This window comes from Cannabis sativa, chromosome 3, assembly GCF_029168945.1.
Source record: "Cannabis sativa cultivar Pink pepper isolate KNU-18-1 chromosome 3, ASM2916894v1, whole genome shotgun sequence".
Lineage (NCBI taxonomy): Eukaryota > Viridiplantae > Streptophyta > Magnoliopsida > Rosales > Cannabaceae > Cannabis > Cannabis sativa.
The window spans coordinates 61,728,843-61,737,479 of NC_083603.1; the positions used below are offsets into that span (position 1 = coordinate 61,728,843).

General features: G+C 27.5%; 1 long non-coding RNA gene across 1 annotated transcript; it reads right to left on the bottom strand.

The window, feature by feature from the left end:
• Window positions 1-558: 558 nt before the first annotated feature.
• LOC133035827 (uncharacterized) lies at window positions 559-7,611 on the bottom strand. The gene is made up of 2 exons (XR_009686950.1): window positions 7,049-7,611; window positions 559-2,063 (listed from the first exon to the last, which is right to left on the bottom strand). It is a non-coding gene; the product is annotated as an uncharacterized LOC133035827 (long non-coding RNA).
• Window positions 7,612-8,637: the final 1,026 nt, after the last annotated feature.

Genomic DNA, 8,637 nt, shown 5'->3' on the forward strand with positions numbered 1-8,637 from the left:
GAAAAAGCACTGTAGCGTGCCTTAGCATTAGGGCGTTACAAACCGGGTTGGTAGTGTCCACCTGGCCAGTCATGGTAATCAGGCTTGTAATGTCTGCCGAGATGGCGGGGTTGGCTACATCTGTCGGGTTTGAGAAAATTCTAGTTGTAACTGCAACATGAACATTAAGATCAGCAAATTGGGTCTTGAGGGAGATCCGATGAGGTAGAAGTTGTAGCCAGAGTTCTCCTTGTGTTTGATCAGCTAAATTGACAAAGCTCTCAATTAAAGTACCAAATTGTTGACCTCATATTTGGCCAACCAATAGCAGAATCCTGTTTATTACTGATGCTTACCACTTGTACACAATAAGAACAAGAAAGTAAAGAGACAATATTTTTAAAGAGGTTCATCCCCCTTAGTGAATAATAACCTACTCCCTTTTTGATTATATTTATTCCGAAGATAATACTACTCAGATCACAAGGTTTGTAAATTTTGAAGTAGCTCTCTTAAGATTACAATATGAGAATCAAGTAAACAAATTCAAGTGAGAGAGAAGCCTTGGGCGTGTGAAAGAGAGGAAGATATAAAGTTAAGGTTTTAAACTTAGAGCTTGAGAACTTTAAGGAGCTTAGAGACTTAAAAGAATTAGGATTAGGTTCATGCTCTTTATATGGTAAACCTTACAAGAGATTAATAACCTAATATCCTTAAAAAATAAGAACTATAAAGTATTTGTTACATAATTAAATAATAAATAATAAAAAGGTTAATTATCCCTCAAGAATAGAGGAATAACTTTTATTTCTCCCCTATTTCGTGGGTTGTTGAAGGCCAAATCGCAACTTCGCTTGTCTCGGATGAAGGCTGTGCACCAAGTGCCTGCCAGGTGCAGGCTGGCTGGCCAAGTGCCTGCCAGATACAGGCTGGCTGGCCAGCCTATGCTAGCCATATGGCCCGCCAGGGGTGGCTGGCTAGTCCCCTCAGGGTGGGCGGTTCATCGTCTCTTCGTCCCTCTCAAGCACTCAGACTTCCTATCAACTAAAGTGTTGTGTAGATGATTTGACCTTCTTGTTAACAAGTTGTACTCTACGTGGCAACGATCTTGCCCACGTCGACATGCCATGTCATATGGGCAAAATTAAAATAACAATTCTAAAAATTAAAAGTTAAAATATATATATATATATATATATATATTGTATATGTCTGCATGAAACAAATTGATTTTAATAACAAACATGTACTAAAAGTAATCTCAACAAAACAGTATACATGTTACAATTAATAAGCTAACATTAGGAAATTTAATGTCACATAATTATAAACTTAGGAACAGTTCATTTTAAAAATAATAAAAGAACAAACATTATACCACCACAAAAATTGAGCAGATTACCTTAGAGAAATTAAAGTGAATTAACAATAAAATAATCATCAAAGTAGTGTTGTTAAAATTCAATTGAATACCATGAAACTAAAAAGGCTATATCATAATTACATTTCTTAAAAAGTGAGACTTAGGCACTCTGCAATATATGTAAGGCTAATTTTGAATGTTATCAACTTTGATATGTATAGAATCATGTCTCTTGAACTTTTAAGGTCGTTAAAATTGCTCTCTAAATTATTGAGATTGTTAGATTTAAGGACTTTTATCTAATTTTAGTAAAAAAAGTCTAACATGGATGAAAGTTCAGGGGACATGATTTAATGTATATCAAAGTTTGATGGGTATAATTTGGTAAATATCAAAGTCTGGGGAATAGAATTTAGTACATAAACAATTACTGAAATAGTAAAATTCAATGAAATTAAACAAAAGTCCTTAAATCTAACAATCTTAATAGTTTAAGAGAAAATTTTAACGGCCAAAAAAGTTCAAGAGGCCTGATTTGGCACATGTTAAAATTTGAGAGGTAAAAATCCTAATTATCAAAATTTTATACTTTATAATCATTGCATAGACCCAGAATTCGCATATCAGATTTACACAAGTTGTGACATCTAATTACCGTTAGAAAGACCTTGTTTTTCCCATACTCATCAGCAAATGCTAAACCCTTAGAAGTGGACACAACCTGGGATCAGACCTGCTCACATTAGATTAAAACACAACAATACTTGGCACATAATTTTACGACTGTTTTACTAGCAAGTCAATTGTGACAATAAATATTAGTATCAACACAACAATACCTTTAAAAGATAGCTGAGTAACACATATCAACAAATGTACAATATCAAAACACTAAAAAAGAAAAAATATATCTCTAAATAGCTAGTATTTCACATTCATCTTAAACTCTAACTTATAAATGTCATAACTATTTAAACTCTAACTTATAAATGTCATAACTATTTGGATTGAATATCACTTCATCACATAAAAGATTATATCCTTTAAAACTTTATGGCCTATTTTACTTCCAAAGCTTTATAGACTTTTCATCTGAAGTTCATATCAAATAAAGGAATATTTGGACTGATAGTCTTTCTATACGTTAAACACTTTGATCTTCTTAATTAGTACTACTGTGAAAAACTCACTTTAATTGGTTATGAGTGTATGTAATGACAATGAAGGTTTCATATATTCTTTATGCTGGGTCGGCAAGGCATAAGCGAGCTAGACTCGCGTTTAGGACTCACTCATTTTAAGGGCTCAAATAAAAAAATATATTTTAAAAATATACATATTTTTTTAATAATTTTTTAAAAATACTATTTATCTTTATAGTAGGAGCTTTAAATAAAAAAATTCTCTATAGTCCATTTTAATTCAGGGTCGGCACTGATTTTATGAGTATGATTTGGAATCTGATTTTGAAACAACGTGAAGCATGATAAATTTGCTATATGAACCTACATAAAAATAAGATTACAACCCAAAATACAAATTAATCATATTTCAATTAACATATTTATAATTCTAATTAAATACTCACACCCAAGAATAATACCAAACCACAAACTAATTTCTTCACCTATTTATTGTACACAAGGAAAGACCAATTTATATGTCAATTTAAAATTAATTGCAGTATGACTTTTTTATACAAAATTGTAATTCCATCATAAAAAAAAACATGTATGAATCTATAAATTAAAAGAAACTCTAAGTTAAAATGTTACCAATCACAAATAGTTCATTTTTGCAGTTATTTGATTTACTTCAGAAGAATGTGCATATTTTTAGAACTCTATTGGCCTGAAAAAAGATGTTAAAAATGGTATACCACACAAAGGAAAGAACTGGGCGAATCTATATATCTATATAAAGGAGAAGTATGAGGCGGTGACATGGCACTATAATATCACTCTAAATGTATCAATCTCTTATCTCCTTCATTCTCTGATTTTTGAATATTTTACGAGAAATGTAAGTAAATGATCCTATTTCTAACACTATAGATAGTTAATGTCCATTTTCTAAAATAATAAAGCAAATGTCTTTTTTTACTTTTTAATACCTAAAATACCCTTCATTATATAAAAGGTATTATATGTTTTATTCCTTTAATAGAAATTATGAAAAAAAAATAAATCAAAACCTCTCTACTGAATTTATGTCAACTATTTTTTCATTATATAAAAGGTATTATATATTTTATTCTTTTAGATTTTGCTGCTATTGTTGTTGTCTAATATGTTATTTAACCATATAATTAATTTTTTATTAATATATCGTATGATATAGAAACAATATACCTTAAACCAATATACATGTATCACAAATTTAAACTAATATACTATTAAATGAATTGTTTTCCACAATATACAGTAGCATACATAAGCAGATATACCATAGTCAAAAATTAATATACCACCAACATAGTGAAAAAAAATTATACAAAAAACTTAATTTAATATTCCACAAGTTTTTTTTTTCTTGTTCTTTCCTTCATGATATACCAATGAACATAAAATCAATATACCTCAATCAAATATAACTATACCTTACTTAAATTAATATTTAATAGTTTTTTTTTCTTTATATCCTTCACGATATACATATCACATACGATATACCTTAGACCAATATAAATATACCATAAACTTAAACTAATATACTATTAAATGATTTTTTTTCACGATACATAATAGCATATAAAAACTATATTCTGCAATCATAAGGATAAATACTATAGTTAAAAATTAATATACCACCAATATAGTAGAAAATATATATATACTAAAAACTTAATTTAATATTCCACATGTTTTTTTTCCTTTTTCTTTCCTTCATGATATACTAATAAACATAAAGACAATATTTCCTAGTAAAATATAATTATACCTCAAACTTAAACTAATATTCCATATTTTTTAATTTCTGTCTTTCGTTCATTATATACCATATTACATTAAAATAATATACTACAATCTTAAACTAATATACTACCTTTCAGTTATTTCAAAAAATTTATATCTATATACTACCTTTCAGTTTTTTTTAATATATTATTACACATAAAAATGATATACTATTGTGCAAAATAACTATACCAAACAATACTTAATTATTCAAGGTTATAATTGTAATTTTATCATCAAATTTTTAACTAAAAGGACATTTTGTTAATTTTTTTTAAAAAAGGGTCCTTTATTAACTTAATTGTTAGATTTAGGACCATTTTGCAACTTGGCCCATATTTTATTAGTGTTTAAATCTATAACTTAATATTTTACTATTGTTTTGATAAATTTTTATAAAATATCTAACATTAACTGATTATTTATTTTTTAAAAAAACACCTCTATAAACTACACTTACTCGTACCATAGTATATCTAAATAATAATAATAATTTATAAACCATCTTATACATATTCATCATTTATAAACCATCCTATACATATTTATCATTTTTAAATATTTTTTTCTCCAATTATTATTTTTTTTTTAAAAAAAAAACTCTATATATAAACTATACTTACGGTAAGTATATCCAAATAATAATAACAATTTATAAACTATTCTATACATATTCATCATTTATAAATATTTATTTTTTTCTCTCTGTTTTTTTTATTTTATTATTTATAAGTTCTCAAAAGAAAAAGTTTTTGATATTATTCATACTTATACATACTCATGTTTTTTTTTTCTTTTTAAAGTAGTAAAAAAAATCACATAATGCCATCGATTATTATTAGACGCATCTTTTTTCTCTTTCCCATATTTATTTTTATCTTATATAAATATTAATCACCCAAGTTTCCAATATATATAACACAGTCTCTTTTTAACTATTATTAATTTTATTTTTTATTCTAATTTTATAATATTACTGTCTCTATAAGCTTATTAAAACAATATGTTAAATCTATAAGCTTATCTATAATCTTATTAAAACAATATGTTAAATCTGATTTTTTATTTATTGATACTTTGTATATCTCTATTTTGAGCTACTATATTCTCACAATTCTTTTTGTTTATAATTATATAGTAAGATTTATTCAATTTTATCAATTATTTTTGTAGATCTCTATTTTAATTTAGCCTTTTATTACCTTATATTATTTGACAATAACTCTTCTTTCTCTTTTTGTTTTAAATCACAAATTATATAATAATTTTTTTTATAAATTTGTCAATTTTTTTTCGAGATCTCTATTCTCGGTGAAATTTTTTTCAATTTTTAATATTTGTTAATCTCTATTTTTATTTTGGTGTAGTATTTTATTATCCTATATCATTTGATAATATCACTTATTTCTCTTTCTTTTGTAGACCACAAATTATATGATGAGTTTTTTTTTTCACAGATTTGTCAAAAAAAAAAAAAATTCGAAATCTTTATTCTTGATGAGGATTTTTTAATTTTTAATCTTTTTTTATTTTTATTTTAGTTTTGGTTATATTTTTTGATAATATTCTTTTTTTTTCTTTGTTAGTTCACTAATTATATGATGAGGCAAGTAAGTAATTTATAACAAAATCATCCACTTATGTATAAAAAGTTACTAGTTAATTAACTCAAGTATATGATTTATTTTATGTATAGAGCAAACTTATTTTGATCAATAGTGATAACTACAAATAAGATACGATAATGATAGCGACTTTGAATGTAGTGGTCACTACAAGTGAGATACAGTGATGACATCAGTTTTGAATGACAACAAATCATATGATGTGTTTTCTATAGATTTATCAATTGATTTATTTTACTATAATGTTTGAAAATATCTTTTTGTTATTTTTTTTAGATAAGAAATTGTATGAAAAAAATTAGTAGAATAATTACTCATACTATTAAAAAAATATCATCTTTAATATATTTTTGTAACTTAATTATCAATAAATAAAATATAACCGCACCCGAAGCGCGATTTGATTCCTAGTTATAAGAATATAAGACATGAATAAAAGTTACTAACATCTAATAAATCAAGTCCTTGTAAAAGAAAAGGCACAAAAAATCAAAATATGGTCAACTTTTCCATGTTAACTATTTCCCTTGTGAAACAACCTTACAAACGTAATTATAGTAAAATACAATCTATCTTTTACCACCAAGAGAATCTGATAACAATTTAATTCATTATAGATATTAAAATATAAATCAGTTTCTGTTTAATATTAAACATAATTTCTATTTTGAAACGTATTGGATCGATAGTGCAAACGACACCCCATCCACTGAATAGCTCCCCTAAAAATCAATTTGATGAATAAATACTTTTTTTTTTTTTTTTAACACAGAATAGATACCTTGAAATATATAGATTTACTATACATTATTACAAGAAAATAAAATTCTTCAAAAAAAAAAAAAAAAAAAAGAAAATAAAACACACTTGACAGTAAAAAAATACACAAAGAAAAAAAAAAAATTAAATCTTACATCTTCTAAAAAAATACAATACCAGCAAGAGATTGAAATCCATTTTCGGACCCAATCACCCACTAAAAAATCGACTTTTTTTTCTTCCTAAAAAAGAGAATAAATTATTTTTATTGATATATTATCTTTGTATTGTAAAAAATGAAATCATAATGAAGTTTCTTTCAAGAAAAAAAAACATTAAAATGGAAAAAGAAAGGAGAGGCGTACCTGGGAAGCTCCACGATAGTACCTGCGCAGCTGAGGGGTTTCCAGAATAGCTAAAATGAGGAAGGGGCTTGGGGTTAAAAGGGTTTGTTTTATATGAAACCGGTTTTTAGTGAAACACTTTAAGTTCATTGGGTTTGTGCAAATTACAAAGGCTTCAAAAACACATTATTCTGTGACTAGCCAAACATGGCCCTTGGTCCAAACAATGATAAAAGGCCAACAAGGGACATGTTGGGTTGGTTAAGCTATTGTTAACTAATTTTTTTAGTTTGATTTTTTTTATTATTCAGAACTAAATATGGAACTTGTTCCAAAAAAACTAGCTACATATTTCATGCGACAAGAGTAAAAGTGGGATAAAACACTTCAATATATTTTTACCCCACTTTTTATCTTCTCAAGTATTAAAAGTTGGATAAAAGGCCTCATGTTCAAATGAAGAAAAAGATATACTTGTTGCATCTTTATGTTTTTCATCAAGAATTAGCTCAGTTGATTCCTACTACATTAATATAATGTTCAACTAGTAGTGTAGGGGCCATAACTTGATAATATACCTCTTAACCTAAAGATGATTTCGTTCCATCTTGTTGGTTCAAGAGGTAATCTATTCACTTGCACATGGCAAAGTGTATCTCATTATGAAGCGAGCTATTTTGAAGACAACTGCTTTATTGGTAGTATTGTCGTAGATGCACCCCATTCCAGTACCATGGTACGAGCACTAGATTCAAGTTGTAGTCATAGCGTGCTAGCTTGTATGTTTTAAATTATAGTGCTTCAGTGATGACGTTTAGCCCTTCCCAAGAAAGTTCGAGTACTTCTGTTGCTGCGTGTTTCATCTTCAGGAATACCCATCGTAACACAATGTGTCCAAACTTAAATTTCTTGTCTTTAACCTTGGAGTTCTAGTTTCTTGCAACCCTTTGTTGATACACAGCCTTTCAGAGCTCAAACATATCTCTTATTTCTTTAATCATATTAAGAGACTCGACCAACAATTGGTCATTTGCATGGTTGTCATATGTTAGCCTCTGATGTGATGGGAGTGTGAGCTCTACGAGTATCATATCTTGCTATCCGTAAGTTAGAGCAAAAAGAGTATGGTCGATTATTGTTTTCCCTGTAGTGTGGGAAGAACACAACACTTAGGGTAGCTCTTTAGGCCAATTCCTTTAGCTTTCTCTGTTGGGTTTTGTGCCCTAAATAAAACCCATTACAATCTGATTAGTTATCAATTTAGAATTTTGAAGTGATTTATGATTACATGTATGTTACATGTTTATGGTTTAATATATATACTTGATATATGCACAAAATCAGTTAAATCCAGAACATATAGTTATTCACAATTACAGTATTGTCAATACAGTGGAATGTGATTGTGATTATATGATTCAAAAGATTTGGTCCCTGTTCATCAGTGTTTTGGATTTACACTGATGTGATAATCAGCGATGAAGTATACTTACACTTGGAGTAAGTGTTATGTTTTTTCCAGGACATTGGTAAAGTATACTAGTTTCGAATGTATGGAGTCACTACTACAAATTACACTTTTTACGTCGGTCAACTCTACTATTCATGGC